This window comes from Triturus cristatus, chromosome 10 (assembly GCF_964204655.1).
Source record: "Triturus cristatus chromosome 10, aTriCri1.1, whole genome shotgun sequence".
NCBI lineage: Eukaryota > Metazoa > Chordata > Amphibia > Caudata > Salamandridae > Triturus > Triturus cristatus.
This window is the reverse complement of record NC_140593.1, coordinates 93,270,356-93,287,355: the sequence shown is the minus strand read 5'-3', so window position 1 is coordinate 93,287,355 and position 17,000 is coordinate 93,270,356. Positions and strand designations below refer to the sequence as shown.

At 44.7% G+C, this 17,000-nt stretch overlaps 1 protein-coding gene and 1 long non-coding RNA gene across 3 annotated transcripts in view; one reads left to right on the top strand and one right to left on the bottom strand.

Moving 5' to 3' along the window:
* Nucleotides 1-17,000, bottom strand: part of UBE2E1 (ubiquitin conjugating enzyme E2 E1) — a 461,740-nt gene that overhangs the window by 371,928 nt on the left and 72,812 nt on the right. The gene's annotated exons all lie outside the window — the stretch shown is intronic.
* The window catches only part of LOC146788938 (uncharacterized), a 186,044-nt gene continuing 180,113 nt past the window's right edge, over nucleotides 11,070-17,000 (top strand). Inside the window, exons 1-2 of the long non-coding RNA XR_014970001.1 lie at nucleotides 11,070-11,733; nucleotides 12,040-12,118. This is a non-coding gene — a long non-coding RNA (uncharacterized LOC146788938). The remainder of the gene's footprint in view (nucleotides 11,734-12,039; nucleotides 12,119-17,000) is intronic.

Genomic DNA, 17,000 nt, shown 5'->3' with positions numbered 1-17,000 from the left:
AAATAATGTGTGTCTGCAGAAAAAACGATTCAGCTGTAAAATAGTCCCTCATGCATTCCAATGGAGGCGGAAAGCGTACTCCCAAACAACCAACAGGAAGGGAGATTAAAACACTACTGCGGGCTGATACAATGTGTGACTGACACGGTCTCAAGCCATTGGCTGAAGGATCCTGACACGGAGACAAATAAGCCAGTGGTTATAGGAGGCAGAACCAATGCCACGTAGGGTACATATACCACATCACACCCCACCTTAAGAAGTTACACTGGCTCCCGATCCAAAAGAGATGCCAGTTCAAGATCCACTTATAGAAAGTCTTGCACAAGAAGGACCAGCATACATCAAACAACGCCTGACCTTCCACCATCCGACCAGACTCCTACGATCCGCCTCCCTTTTCCTCGCAGGCACCCCCCGAATCCGTTGAGCCAACAGCGGAGGACGGTCCTTCTCACATCTGGCAGACAAAACGTGGAACAACCTCCCGCTGCACCTCAGGAGAGCCTCATCGAATGAGCAGATCGCCTCGCAGCAGCTAGCAATGTAGCGTCTTGAGGCCCTCATGGGTGATTTGCCGCACTTGATAAATGACTGATTGTTACAATTTATTTGCAATGAATGGCAAAAGCGCTATACAAGCACCTAAAAATGAACCTTGCCTATGGCACCCAAACTACTTGAAACAGCCTTTGCAAGGAAAGAGGTTTGTTGAGGCCTCCGTTTCCAGCTGAACCAATACCGCTCAGAGAGAGGAGCACATTTCAGCATCCTATACCTTCATCGGACCCTCTTTTACCCCACCCCACCCCTCCAAATAACACCTCAACTGTACAAAAAACCCTCAGCTAGCATGACGTCTGACGGGTATGTAGAGATGCTGAGAGATGGTACCTGCCGATATACTTTCCTTTGGAAAGGGGTGGGGCTAGCTGTTCTGATGAGCAGCAGCCATTCGTCTTAGTTTTGGCATTGGCCATCATGTCAAGCCCTCCCACTGGGGTGGAGGGTCAGAAGGGGAGAAGTCTGGAGAGAAGCTGGCTGTGCTCCGGACAACCATTTTGTGGTGACTGAGAGGCACCCTAGCACCTGTGAGTTGGCAGAGGAGATGGCTACCGCTGAATCAAAGGGGAAAGAAGATGGTGCTTCCAAGGTTGGGAGAGAGCCTTTTGGCTTGTGTCTGGTTCCATGGAGGCACGGTGTGCAGATAGGGTGGCCAACCGTCCCATATTCTGCGGGTTTGTCCTGCATTCATGGCTCTTGTCCTGCTGCCCACACAGAGGCACCGTGCGGACGCCCAATGTCCTGCATAGTGGTTTCTTGCAACTTTTTACCCCATGCATGGTAGATACTGGTATTTGCTTAAGACTATTGCCTTTCGTTTGGAGACCAGAATTATTCATTTTCTCAACTTGACTCACTAGAAAGTTGAAAAAGTGAGCAGTCTCACTGAGAGGAGGTTGGCAGGGGCCTTGAACTTAAATAGATTATGAAGAGTAATCACACTCTATAAGCCGTTTTTATGTATCTCTTTTTCCTTTCTTTGCCTTTCCTTCGTCGCACATTTTGTCTTTTATATTTCTTTCCTTCTTGGATGTCATTCTACTTTCCTGCTTCCCTTGTTTCTTCCCTCTTTCCATTCGGTTTTGTTCCTATAGGATTCCTTTCTTTTCTTCAATCCATCGTCCTTCCCTTCTTTGAACTCCGTGTTCCTCTCTTCTTTCATGCGCTCTCAGTCCATCTCAATTACCTTGTGTCTGCTGATTTCCTCACTTCTCTTTCTCTCTGTCCCTCTGTCCAGCTTCTCTTTCCCCGCACCACAGCTGTGCCATGGCACCTTTTTTTAGGTCTCGCCTAGCGATGCAGCACATGCGCTGCTCGCCTTGGCGAGACCTATTGTTGTCGGTTTGGCGTCCGAAGGGGGACAGCTGATGTGCACGCTCACTGCGTGTCTTCTCTGGCACCCGGACAGCAGATGTGCATGCTCACTGCGTGTCTTCTCTGGCGCCCAGACAGCAGATGTACACGCTCACTGCGTGTCTTCTCTGGCGCTCGGACAGCGATATGCATGCCTGAAGCGGATGCCATGATTGTTTACTGTCGTTTGCCTAATTACAGATGCCAGCCCATTGAAACACTTGCCAACGCCTCGCAGGGGTAATAAGCGCTATATACATTTGTTTAAAATTAGTTTTTAGCGGCAGGGTTCTTTACCTGTTGGGGTACGTGCCACCTTAACCCACCTAATTTGGATGGTTATTTGCATGATTGTAGAGCACATATTCTTGTCCCCTTTGTAGAGCTGTATTTTGCACACATGAAAATGTAGCGCCTATTAGCGCTGCAAGGATCTGCGCCTGATGCTGCCTGCTTCCTGGGCGCTGCTATGACAGCGCGCAGTGCAGGCTGGAGAGCGGCTGCAAAAGACCCGTTTATTAGGCGCTCGTGAGCTTTTATTCTCAAGCCCCCGGGCCATCGCTAACGTTGAAATACCCTAATGAGGCAGGGCGGTCACTTCCAGCTGCATCAGCTAAAAGGATAGTTGTCAGCAACAAGATTGTGGTGGGGAGGATGAGAAGTACGTCATGTGGGATGAAATCTGTCATCGCCAAACTGCATCTCCAGGTCCACAGGCAGCAGATATAGAGGGTTCCTAAACATAGTTGATTATCTGGGCAATTGGCGCTGGCTTTAAATACTGCACAACTATTACAATGGTTAAGTTCCTATGAAGAACTTTTTTTTTGTGCAGTTTTTTTTATATAGCACAAACTCGACCCGAAGGTATAGCAGCGCTTTACATAAGCATCAGTTACATTACACAAAGACGCATTCATTTTTGGTAGGTACGGGGACATTAAGTGATTTGCCGAGAATCACAGGAATGTTGAGCCAACGCGGAGACTAGAGTGTGGTTCCCCAGCGCCAAAGTCCGCAGCTCTACCCGTTGTGCCACATCGTCTCCCCTTTAATGGATTTCAGCATTTTATTGTCAGAAAAATTGCCTTTTTGTGAAAATTAAACTGTTTACATGATAAGAGATTACCTTATTAAAACAATTAGTCCGTATTTTACTATTAAATGAAGGTTTGAAAAGCGCAATAAAATATGCAGGGACTACTTCTCCCATAAAGCTGCAGGACATCGCTTAAGACAGCCTTACTAAAGGCAGACACCGGTCAAGCGCTGGTTTGTTTGAGCACTGCCAAATCTGTCTTAGTGTTCTTAAAACGTGTGGCCTCCCGAGCCAGTGGTTTGTGCCGAAGGGCTGCTGTCTTCCTGAAAGAGGCATATGGGTTTTTAACCATCTGCATTATCAACGGCCCCTATCAAGGTTTAACCCTTCTGAAGAGGTTTAGTGAAAGCCAAGCATCATGATCTAATAATAATAATAAAGCCACTAATAAAGCGCATGGCTACTTCTAACAAAGTGTCCCAGCGCCAGGATGCTAGCTACAGCTACCAGAATTGCACACAGAAAACGTTCTAACTGGATCTAAACTACCAGGTTTTAATCTTTTTCCTAAAGATACCCTTGAAGGAGTCCAGCCGGAGCTTGTAGCCGGGGGTGTGCGTCGCTCCCGTCCCACCCAGTACCGTTGAACGGGTTAGTGACTGCGATGCGGCGTTGTTTGAGGGCGAGTGTGGCCGGAGGGCTGCTTGTTCTAAATGTGCTCATTATGACTTGGGAAAAGCTTGCCACTTCAGAGTCCCAGGACATTAATGCGAGGTATACTTAACAAGCATTTGCAATGCAATAGGTCTCGCATTTGCGCGACTTTAAGATATCGGCATTGTAAACGACAATGCCTGTTATTTATGTTTTAAAAATAAAAACAAAAATAAAAGGCATTGTTATTTGCAATGTCAGTAGCTCAAACTCGCGAAAATGCGAGACCTAGTGCATTGCCAATGCTTGTCCTGCAGTAGTTATTCGCCTCTGCTTCGGTCTCTAGACCTGCGAGTCATTCCCTGCCCTCTGCCTGCGGCAGCGGAGGCGAGAGATGGTGCAGAGGGCTGGCAGCGGTGGTACCCAGCAGCGAGACTCAGGGATGCGCACACCTTGTCGGTGCTCGCTCCGGCGATGCTCTGGGTGGAATTCAGGACTCGGGATCTCTCACCCAGGATGATTGCAGATCCTGAAAGATTCCGGACGGAGGCTGGACAGTTATTAGATGTGGGTGGGGCGAGTTGCTGAGTGTGAATACTCTTGGTGGGTACATCATGTGATCACCTCCCCCCCACCACCCCCACCTCCGTTTTGTCCTCACTGGCAGGTGCAGCTGGTAGCAGGGCAGCAGTGATCAATAGACGATCACCACAGGTATTGGGTGCATTTTATCGGTATATTATTTGGGGTTTTCGAGGTGTTCCACCCAAAGGCCCTCTCCCATGGATGGGGTGCACATCAATTTCTTTTCTTTTTTTTTTTTTTTTTTTTTTTAACTTGAAACTTTTAAAAGTTGCGGACTTATAACATCCCCCGCCGTCGTTGCATTGCTGGGAGGAAGTTACATTCCTACGACTAAAATCTGCAGAATACAGATCAGAAAACATACAACTCTACGCAGCTGGTGCACAACCACGCTGAGCTGCCGACTGCAGTTAGATCTGTGGCCTGCAGGCAGTGCTTGGTTGCTGCGGTCAGTCTGCTGACCTGATAAACGGTCTCACGAGGACTGCAATGGACAGCGGCCTGATTACTTACTTTCCCTTTCGGTTCCCCTTTCTTTCCTTTCTACTTTCTTCTTTTTTTTGCTAATGTTTCCTCTTGTCATTTTTTTCCTTTTCCTTTTCCTCCATTTCCTGCTATACTTCTCTAGCCAGGTTCCTTTTGTTCTACATTATGTACCTCCTTTTAGCTCTCAATAGGTTTTCTTTCTGTGTGTTTTCTTTCATTTCTTGAGTCTCCTCTAGCTCAAATCCTGCAGTTGCTTTTAATTTCCTACTTTCCCTTTTCTCTTTGTCTGCCATAACATGCTGTTGTCATCCTCCCACGTTTTTTTGCCATTATATACACATATATACATGTATATTTTTTTTTCATCGAAGCATCCTTCTTGCTCTGTCCACGTGAAACTATCATTCTCACCCTCCCATTACTACCCCTTTGTGTTTGCCTCTCGTGCACGTGTGCATGACACGCGACAGATGCAATGCAAGGAAGACAGACTGACCCACTTAATGGCAGCTCCAACGAGGCCAGACACCATGGCTCACAGGGTAACATGGCATACGTGCCCAGTACCCAATGAGAAAGAGCGGGGATCGACCACATACTGCAAACTCTTCCCCCCCCCCCCCCCCCAGAAGCTCGCATAAACCACCGTCAGATCTAAACTGCCGATCTATGAACGCTGAGAGCAGGGAATCGGGGCTAAATATCAGGTAGTGGCTAATAAGCATAGGCGATGTGCGATAACGCCACAGGAAGTGATGTCACAATCATCTCGTATTCTTCACTGAAATGGGAATAGAAGATTCCAGTCAAACTGCGGTACAAATGACGCTATGTATTTTACATGTGTGATTAATATGGCTGTATAATAGTGCACCGTTTCATACATAAACTAATCTTTTTTTGGTTCTTTGTCACGGCAAAACAGGAAATGTTTCGGGTGTTGCGTTAGCCTACATTTACAAATAATACATACTTTATAAATATTAAACTATGGTATACCGAAAAGGTCTGGCCTAGGCAAGCCAGAATCTTTTTTTAAAAAACATATGCAATAGATATTAAAAGTGTAAACTTTATTGAAACCCCAAAGCAAACATTAGAGTTAATGGCCCTCCCTCGTCTTCTTTCCACCTTCATCACAGACCCAGACAGGACTGTCCCCTTTCTCCTTTACTATTCCTATTAACTTTTGACCCCTTGCTTAAGTGACCTACTGCGGACACGAGCATTAAAGGCCTTCAGTTTAATCAACGCAGTTTTAAAACCGCGGCATACCCAGATGATATCCTCATCTTCTCAGAAGATATTGAAGCAGCAATTCCAGCTGTAATTAACGAGTCTTACACTATCACCAACGTCGGGGATCTCTTGACTGCCTGGTCGGCCAAATTCATTACTTGGTGGGGTAGACTCCAAACTCTCAAAATGAGGATTATGCTGATTGTCGACTTCCTATCTTCTATGCTTCCTATGAGACCATCTCCCTCCTTTGATCACAATCTGGATAAAATCACCTCAAAGTTCCTATGGAACGATAAGAGGGCCAGGATCTCCTGTAAATCCCTTTGACGGTCAACCTCATTAGGGGGTGTAGTCTTCTAATATGGAACCTCGTTCAAACGGCCTTTCTAGCAGCGCAAGGGTCTCCCTGGTTTCTCCCATACTCACAAAACCCTCCTCCATGGCTATATATTGAACGCAACCTCTACTCTCCCTTTGACACATCCTCTTTTTTTCCCGATGTCGAAATTCACCATACCTCACCCTACGTATTCTTACTGATACGGCTAATGAATTAAGAATGCTCGATCAACGGCTTGAGGTACCCATCGGTAACTCTAGACGGGCGTCCTTTTGGCTCAACCCTAAAATTAATACAGACTACGATTGTATGATGGCAAACATGTGGGCATCCAAGGGAATCAGACTATTTAAAGATCTATATGATGCCAATCATGACGTGCTTCCCTTCTCTGCCCTAGCTAGAAAACAAAACCTCCCCAATCTTGACTTTGACAGCTTCTCCCCAAATTAAGGTCAAACTATCTAAACTTGAGTTGTCCAAACAGTTGGCCCTATTCACGATTCTTACCCTCTGACGACACTGGTGCGTACTGCTTCTAAAGTCTATACATTTTTATTTGATCCCCATTTGCCACTAGAATGAATTATCCACACCAAATGGGCCAAACATTTTGATAGTAGGGTTTTTGAACATATCATTACTGATTCTTGGCACACGATTGGTAAACTTGCCTTGCATAACAAAATTGCTCCGTCTCTCATTCAGTCAAAATTCTTCACAATGAACCTTTATATTGGACCCCTGTTCGACTACACAAGCTGAGACTCAGTGTTAATGACAAATGCTGGAGTTGCAATCTTGAGGCTGGCACACACCAACACATGTACTTTGGGTGCCACCTATTAACCTCACACTGGACAACAAAACAAACACAGGTGTCAGCAATCTTTAACACTCCCATTGCTTCGTCATTTGCAGCAGTTACGCTGGGCCTCTGGGCTTCCCCAATCCGACTGCCTTTAGACTCTACAGATATGACCCTGTTGGACTTGCTCTTAACCCTTGCAGTTAAAATAATACTTGCAGAATGGACGTATTCCAACATCTGTGATAGCACACATGGTGGGCATGGGTGTCCTGTCACCGTGGGGCTCATACATCACTCTTAGGGCGGCATTCTGTACCACCCATCTCTAGTAGGGTTTGGCGGTCTCTTAAGTACATGGAGCTAAGCTCTCAAGATCCTTTGACCCGTACCACTACTGGACCCCAGACATCCCATCAAATCCCTATATACATTCCTCTTTGTCCTTCCCCCTTCTTTTTTCCTCTTCTTCTCTCTGTTGGTTTTTTACGTAATGTAGGCGATACAAATGTTGTTCCATTTCTCTACACTGCACCATGTCATACTTAGTGTCCCCGATAGAAAGTACGTCTCTTTTTATTCTCTTGACCATACATGTTCTGCTAAGTCACATTGCGAAGTCATTCCACCGCTGTACCCGTGTCCATGTACTTTTCTTTTTTTACTCTTTGCCGTACCAACAGTCTTATGTACTCAATTGTATTCTTATCTGCATCCTATACCACATGGATTTTCCTTGTGTCACAAGTATGTCTGGTTGTAATCCTCATTTCTCTTCCAAAACCAATAAAAACTACTTGAACAAAAAAAAAAGTGTAAAACACGTAAAAACGTCGAAAGTTAGCGTACATGTTGGCAAACCCCCCCCCCCCCCCCCCCCAAAAGTGAATGTGAGATGAGCGATCATAAAAACGTCCCATAACAAAAAGAAATAAAAGAAAAATAATGAAAAGAGAGCAGGGATTGGACTACAAGTCCTAACTCCGAAATGCACCATTTCCAAAGTGGATTTTCATATGTGGAAGTGTGCAAGAGTAAAGTGCTGTCACTCATGGTGAAAAAAAGAGGACCCGGGGGTTGAGGGGATTGTGGAGGGGCTGGGAAGGGAGGGCGCTGGCGTTCTGTAGGGTCCAAGGGCCAGAGCAGCTCTGTCTGTACATACAGGGCAGGCTTACCCCGGAAGCAGGCGCCTAGACGAAAGAGAACCCCAGGAATTGCCCCTTCCCCTGGGACTGGTGAATGACTCACTGGCACGGAGGGTATTCAAGGAGAGGGCACATGTGACTGAACTGTTTGCCGCAGTCAAAGTGCCAACATTTCAAAGCTTGGGGACGGGCGGCCAGCTTCATCGGAACCTTTCCAGGGCCGTTCACAGAGCAAACAAACTGTTCGGCATTTATTTTTTTTAAAGCGCTTAAGTTAGGTTCTGAAGCTGGCATTGGTGGTATAGGGGGCCAGCTGGGGTCATGTGGAGTTCCTTTAGCCGTCCCTCTGCCCGCCTCTCACTACAGGAGGACGGGTCTCCGGCTGGTCAACTTCCGAATAAATATTCGCTACCAGCCATTTTTAGGCAAAATATAGAAAATTATTTTATAAAGTGAAAACGTTTGGAACGCTGTTCCCAACAGATCCAGCTTTACCTCGACCTTTGCAGAAATTAACTTTCTTTCTCCTCTTTCCCAGAATAAACAAGCAGTGGCAAAGACGATAACTCGTGCCTATGCCAGAGCTAATGGCTTTGCCAATGTGTTTTAGTTATGTTGTACACAAGCGTGGCTGCTGTTCAGCATGGCTAAAAGTGGCGTGGAGTGAAGTGTCAGAGCGGAGTGTTGTAGAGTTAAGTAGAGTGTTGAAGAGAGGATTGGAGTAGAGCATCATAGAGTGGAGTGGCATAAAGGGGAGTGGAGTGTCGTACAGTGGAGCAGAGTGGAGTGGCATAAAGGGGAGTGGGGTGGCGTACAGTGGAGCAGGGTGGAGTGGAGTGGCATAGAGTGGAATGGAGTGTGGCGTACAGTGGAGCAGGGTGTCCGTGTAGAGTGTCATGGAGTGGCGTAGAGTAGTGTTGTACACTGGAGTGGGATAGAGTAGAGAAGAATGGTGTAGAGTGGCACAGAGTGGAGTGTCACAGAGTGGGGAGGCATAGAGTTGTGAGGCACAGAGTGGCATGGAGTAGAGTGGCATGGCGTACAGTGAAGTGTTGTAAAGTAGAGTGTAGCAGTGTAGAGTGGAGTAAAGTGCTGTTGAGTGGCGTAGACAGGAGTGGCGTAGAGTGGCTAGAGTGTAGTGTCAGAGTAGAGTATCACAGAGTGTAGTAGAGTGTTGTAGATTGTCGCAGAGTGCCGTGTAGAGTATAGAAAAGTGTTGTAAAAAGGAGGGCTGCAGAGTGGAGTGTCAGAGTGGAGTGGCTCGGAGAGAATACAGTGGAGTAGAGTGGCATGGAGTAGTGACACAGAGGGGTGTGGCGTAGAGGGCAGTAGCATGGAGTGGCGTAGAATAGAGTGGCATAGAGTAGAGTTGTGTTGAACGGAGTGGTGTTGAACGGAATGGCACAGAGCAGAGTGGCACAGAGTAGAGTGGAATAGCGTGGAGTGGCGTAGAGTGGAGTGTCATGGAGTAGAGTGGCATAGAGTGGAACAGAAAGGCATAGAGTGGAACAGTGGCATAGAGTGGAACAGAGTGGCATAGAGTGGAACAGAGTGGCATAGAGTGGAACAGAGTGGCATAGAGTGGAACAGAGTGGCATAGAGTGGAGGAGAGTGAAGTGGCGTACAGAGAAGTGTCGTGGAATAGCCCCGGTGGTGGATATCTCTGCCTACATGTGAAAAGTTACAATTAGTAACTTTACACTCACAAATTAGGATCTAACCCCTGGTTCCAGAGGTTAGAGACATTTAAGCCTACACGTTGTAGTAAATTTACACTTGTAAATGGTGAACAGGCAAAAGTAGTAGACTTACTACAAGAGTGAAGCTGATGAAAGGCTGGATACACGGGGCTGAAGTTACATTTTGAAGCCTGTCCACGACACTCCAAATTGTTGGTCTACACTCCTGTAAATCTGTATTTTTGGGCCTTTTTTATTAAAAACATGACAGTCCAGTGTTCTTGTTATATTCCAGGATTGACAGTGCTCCTTCTCGCAATCCACATCAACCAATCCCAGGTGTCCTGTTGGGCTTAGATAACTCCAAAACGAATCCTAGAGTTTCTCTGGAGGGGGTGGGGCGTGGTACCCAAAATCACACCTTCTCAACATGATTTTATGTATAGAGTGCGCTGCATGTAGGTCCGAGACAAACAAGTAAGTGAGGGTGGATGTCAGTTGGACTCGAGTCCGGGAGAAGATTATTCTAATATATTGGGACCTGAATGGGGCTTTTAGAGGGCAGGTGGCGTCAGACTTGTGCGATCATCTTATCCAGACCAGCTACGTGCCCAGTGGGCATGGGCACTACTATAGGAGTGTTTAATGGTGGCATGCCCCCTCAAGTCTTGGAGTGTGCCCTTGGTTTGCGTCCTGCATTTCCATCCCCCCTCCCTTCTTTCCCTGGAGCACACACCGTTTGCAGCTGGAGTGACTCCCATCCCTGCACTGGCTGCAGACTCACATCCCATGAAGTGAGTGGAGAGATGAGATTCAAGGAAGTCCAGGGAAGAGGAGGGTGAGAACTGGAACAGCAGATCACCTTCTACAGATGTGCTGGGACGTGTGCCCTTGCTGTGCAAAGAAATGATGGACGGAATGCAGAACAGATCAAATATTTACCCCACAGTCACAGACCTAGGATAGATCCATTGTTCTTTTGCTCACCATGCCAACCCAGTTTGGACCCAGCAATATGCACATCAGTCTTGACCCAGCGCCTCACTGGAACAGTCCAGTCTTAGCACATCTATAGGGACAGAGCACACAGGACCTGAAGGGGGAAATTACAGCAATTTAAGGGGAAAATTACATACATGTATTGAAGGTATTTTTGTTTTTTTCTTTCCAGAGAGTCCCCTTTGGGGAAATGTAGTTTACATAGATTTTTAAGAAAGCATTTGTTAAAAAGGGTGGTGGTAAATGGTTTTAGAAATTGGATAATTCCCAGCAGCCAATGAATGCCTTGTGGGTTGTTTGTAGGCAAATAAAACAAACCTCGCCTGGACTCCTCTGCACACATGCTCTCTCTCACGTGTTTGTTTGTCAGATAGATAATAAGTTGGCCCCCTGCCAAGGTGTGCGCACTGAGCAGCGACACAACAAACAAGACACATGAGGCTGATCTGGGGTGGCACTTGGAATCGTTTTCGGAGCATTGAAAATCAGCCGTTCTGCTGTTGCCCTGTGTTTTACAGACTCTGGATTGTGACAGTGAGGGCTCACAGATGAGCACAGCAGGTTCATGGTGTCAGAATTTACAGAAAAGAAAAGTGCCGAGAATACTCCAGGTTCTGGGTTGGCAATGATTATTTTTCGGAGGTTTCCTTGGAAGGCAAGTTAGTTTAGCAGCCAAGAAACAGAATCAAGAGCGGTTTCAATCCCAGCTTCTCCACTTCATTAACTTGTGTGATCTTGGTCAAAACAGAGATAAAATATCTGTCACGCAGTTGCAGTGCCTGGAAGAGTACTGAGAGGCTTCGAGGCGTTTCTGTTTTCAGCGTGTGCTTCATTAGAAGGTATAGTGATTCATTCTGGCAGAGTGCGAAGTCCCTGCGTCCTCACACAAGTCTATGGTCCAGATGTACCACTGGGCCACTTCCACCAGAACATCGGCATCCTGGTTTCTCAACTGTATTAGATGCAAATCTTCTCTTTCGCTACTTTTCTCAAGTTAAAAGATATGCATACCCGTTTGGGTCAATCGTCCTGTCACAGGCATTGTACACAGCAAACACACTTTACCTGCACACAAATGATGTACTATTGTGCCACACTGTTACATAAGTCATCCCCAAATAATTTATTTTTTTCACTTTTTGCAGGTTTATATAGCGCAAACTTCACCAAAGGGTTAATACAGCGCTTTACATGAGATCTCGGAAGGAGCAAGAGACCACGATGGTAAGAGCTTTTAATTCTATTTCTAGTCTGAAGAATGCGACCGGCCGAGCAGCAGACACAGCACCACTGCCAGTCAGTTCAGCCAGAAACACCTTCTGCATTCTAATTCCATACTACATTCTACTCCCTTAAAGAACTATACCCATCACTTCTTCCCCCATGCAACATAAAACAATTTCCACCAAAATAAAATAAATCCCACATCCTGAGAATAACGCAATGCAAAAGGACACTAAAATACATGGATACGTAATAAAAATCCACCCAGTTTGAGAAAAGCAAAACACTGAACACAGTTGCGTAGTGTGACAGGAGCTTTCCTCTCCCTTGGTGTTCTCATCATTCTCACATGAAGAGATTCAGAGTTTTCCGAATCATCATTACTCCCAGCCTCAACCCCGATCTCACCACAGCATGACAACCACCAAACCTCGGAAGACACAACTTCTCTTTATTCCACCACTTGCCACCCTCAAGCGTGACTACACGATCCTCGACGTGAATGCCCTTTGGGTACGGAAACCTGGACTGACCTTTGATTACAACGCCAGGTAAACAAACCCTAACCACATCCCCCGGTTTAACCAACAATGTGTGTGCACCTCCAACCCCCGTAATACCAGAATACTTCTTCTGTGCCACTTCACGCTTATCTTTCACTGATGACAATACCTCATTTCACACACAGCCACCCATCCATGGACACACCTATTTGGTGGCAAGCACAACACTTTAGGAGAGTAAAAGGAAAAACCCCGGTAATGGCATTGGGAGTGGCGATGATGACCCACAGCAAATCCTTAACTTCCTTTCACCAATCCAGTTCTTCAGCAAAGGATAGTTGCACATTGTCCTTAAAGACCCATTTACATCTTTCCACTAAACCATTGCTGCAGGGATGATACAAGAAGGTCTTGGTATGCTTCGCACCCCAACGTGACAAAAAAATCCTGAAATTCACAGAAAGTGAACTGAACTCCATTATCGGTGACCAACTAACTGGGAGCTCTTTCTCTCATAAACACAGATTGCAAAAACCCAATTATCTCCGACGTGTTGGAAGACTTAACAGATTCCACTTCTGGCTTTTGCAATAAATAAGCCACCAGAACAATACCCAATCTACAACTATCTCTGACCACATTGGTGGGGCCAGTGACAGCCATATCAAGTTTAACCCACGCTTTGTCAGGAACTAGCACTGCTTCAACAGGACTTAGTACAGTAACTTGGGACTTGTCACTGATGGCACAATCAACACACTCCTTCACAAAAAGCTCCTCTTCCCTATCCATCCCTGGCCACCAAAACCTGTCCCGATTCCCTTTCTCATGGCCCTCATACCTGAATGACCTTAATGTGCTAAATTCAAAAGTTTGCTTCTGACACCACTTGTTACAACCAATAAATCTCCACTTTTAAGAAGGCCTTTGGACATACTCAGTTCTGAAAAACATGCTCAAAAGACTCAATGCATGTATATTAAATTGTCCTTCTCCAATCCTTAGCAATAAAACACTTAACTTCCTATAAAATGTAATCACCTTCAAACGCAGATTTCCACTCATTGTCAGAATGCAATAATTCGTCTAATTGGTAACAAATCTAACCATACTGAAATCTTACTCATAACAGTCTCTGCCTTTAGAGGAAACAGAGATAGACAATCTGCAAAGATAATCTTTACACCTGCTATGAACCCAACATGATATGGAAATTCCTTTAGCCTTAATTTCCACTTGGCAATGCATGGCTTTTCTAGCTCCTTTAGTAGTGAATAAATTAACCACAGGCTTGTGGCCCACACGAATAGTGAATTCCACAAATAGTTTCTAAAATGGTCAACTCCCAACCAGCAAGCCAAAGCCTCGCTGTTATTCACTGAGTAAGTAATCTCAGGGCATGAGACGCGAAAGCAACTATTTCATCTTTCCACTCTCACATCTGTAGTAATACAACACCTGGCTTGTACTGACTGGCATCTGTCACAATAATACAAGGACCACATGTATCACACTGTTGGCATTAACAACCTCCTGTTAAATTACATTAAACTCTCCATCAACATCCTTGGTCCATACACATTTCTCATTCTTCTTGAGCAACAACCTAAAGTTGTGTGTTCTCTCACCATATTTGGTGATAAATCAGTAATAAAACTCCAGCATGTCGAAAAATGATCGCAACTGGTTTTCATTTTCAGGCATTGGAAATACTGATATTGCCTTGACCAATCTCTTTCTCTTCACTTCCTTGTGCCGAAATCTTATACCCCAAATAATCAACACAATCTAATGCAAATTTGCATTTGCTGGCTCTCAACGTCATACCTTTCTCTTTTAACACAAACAAAATCTTGTCTAAGGACTTATCATGGGAAGATATATCCTATCCCAAAACCAAGATGTTGTCCTGGAAACACCTGACATTTGGGTATATCTCTGGACACTGCTTCCACCACACGCTGAAAACTCGACAAAGCAGAGGTCAAACTGATTGGCATAAGCTTAAGCCAATATGCCCCTTCAGGAGTATTGAACGATGTTAAATGCCTTGATTCAAGCCTCAATTCAATCTGATGATATGCAGCAATTATGTCTAAGGTTGAAAAAATGTTGTTACTCTTAAGTGAGGAAAGCATCTCATTTGTGTTCGGCAAGGAATGCCGGACAACCCAAATCCTGTCAGTATGATCTCACAAGTCAGTACACATCCTCAGCAACCCATTGGCTTGTCTTGCCAACACAATAGGGGAAAGCCATTCTATGCTCTCAATAGCATCAGTTATCCATTGGTCAAGCAGCTTTTTCAACTCCTTTGTTAACTCATTCCTCACGTCGATGGGCCCATGCCTAACCTTATGTACTACTGGAGTGACACCTGCCTTCAAAATGATTTGATGAGAGAAACCCTTCAACTTTCCCAATCTCTCCTGAAAACGTCTGGAAACACCATCACCCAAGGGCATTTATCCATTGCACACACGATTATGCAATCTTTCAATAACAATACTTGGTTGGGACTGTTTGGATCAAGGATAAGCCCTAGGTTTCTCTGTTACAGCCACCCCAAAAGACACAATAAATTGTACTTTGAGCTTCGTTACCTCTAAAATTCAAAATGGCATTAAATTCACCCAAAACTTCTATGGGCTTCCCTCCATAGGGAACTGGACACCCACTTGACTTCTTGAGAGTCTAATTATCAAATCTTTCCCACTCTTTGATCCCTATTATTGTAAAAAAGCATCCAGAATGCACCATCATATTAATCGTTTCACCAGATAGGTCAATAAGATAATATGGTCTTTTTACACAACATAAGCCAATTTGCAATACTTCACTCTTTACCCTCATTATGCCTCCTTCACACACAGCACAACACTGTCCTCATCATATTCAGATTTCATTTCTAGCTGTCGTTTCAACCACATTAACATTTTTGTGCAGATTTAGTGCTACTAGATTTACACACCTTTGCAAAGTGTATTTTTTTTTTACATTTAGCTCACACTTTATCTATAACAGGACAAGAAGCATTACCCAAATAATTCTTGCTACCACATCTGTTAACACCCAAAATGTTTCCTTTTCCCCTCACTTTTCTTCCTTTATGTTTCGCAGAATCCACCCCCTGCAAAGTATGTACATGTGTACCCAATGACATCTGCTCAATGTAGGCAGAAGTAGATACTATACAACATGCAATTTCAATAGCTTTTTCGCAGGTCAAATTTTCAGTGGTTAATAATTTATCTTGCACCTTTTTGTTATTTATTTCGACTACTTGATCCCTTTTTTCATCTTCAAATGATTTTTATTCACAAGAGGCTTATAAAATTCTCAAAGCCCCAACGTAACACTCAATAGACTTTCCTACCAATTGAAGTCTAACATAAAATTGTACCTCTCCATTATCACATTCTTCTTTTTCTTAAAACTAGTATCAAGCATTTTAATGGCAGTAGAATACTTTTCCATCACATTTGATACAGGTATATGCTTTAGAATTTTCCTTCCTTCAGGACTTAGAGAGTGTTTCAAATTACAAAATGAACCAAAATAATCTTCAAACCCATCCTTCTATTGTTCCCAATCAATCTGTGGAGAGCCCGGTACAATTAAAGCCAGAGGAGGAATGATGTTTTGCTGTATACTGGCGCTACAACATGAATCTGCCACAGCACAAAGTATATATATGGTGTGCAAATCACTGAAGTTCCGCAATGTTTTACCCCAAAATTTACCAAAACAGTAAGTTCACCCAAATGGGCAACAATCACTTATGAAATAATGCAAATATGGTGTGCGTATCTCAGTTATGTTCACATTACGCAATCTCCCAGTAGGTTCAACTGGCCCATGACGACCACATAATATGGGGTGCTAATCACCGCGCCATTAACAGATTCGCAGGTCAAATAGAACAGTGTGCGATTTACTGAGATTAGTACCAGTTTATAGAACCTGAAAATAACCTGGCAGATAATCCAGTGTATTCCTCGTTAATTCGAAATTGCTCCAAAAAATAAGTGTGAGACGTGTGCTACAAGGATGGGTAAAATCAACCTCTTTCATCCAGAATGAAGTTAAACATGAATGCCAAAGCGTGAATATGTGGCATGACTTGTGCATAACTCACAGTTTATCTTTGCTGATGTCTACACAGAACCAATTCAAAATGGTGTCAAACGCACATGCAAGTATGGGGGTGAGCGTAAGACTAGACCATTGTTACATCAGCTGATGTCTGCCAGGACCCGTCCTAATGATGTCAAGCGTGCACACAGAAATACCATATACATAGATACATTATGCAAGAGCATAAAACCTTACCGGGTCTAAAAACGCCCAAAGGATGAACACTATGCAACCCGCGTCAG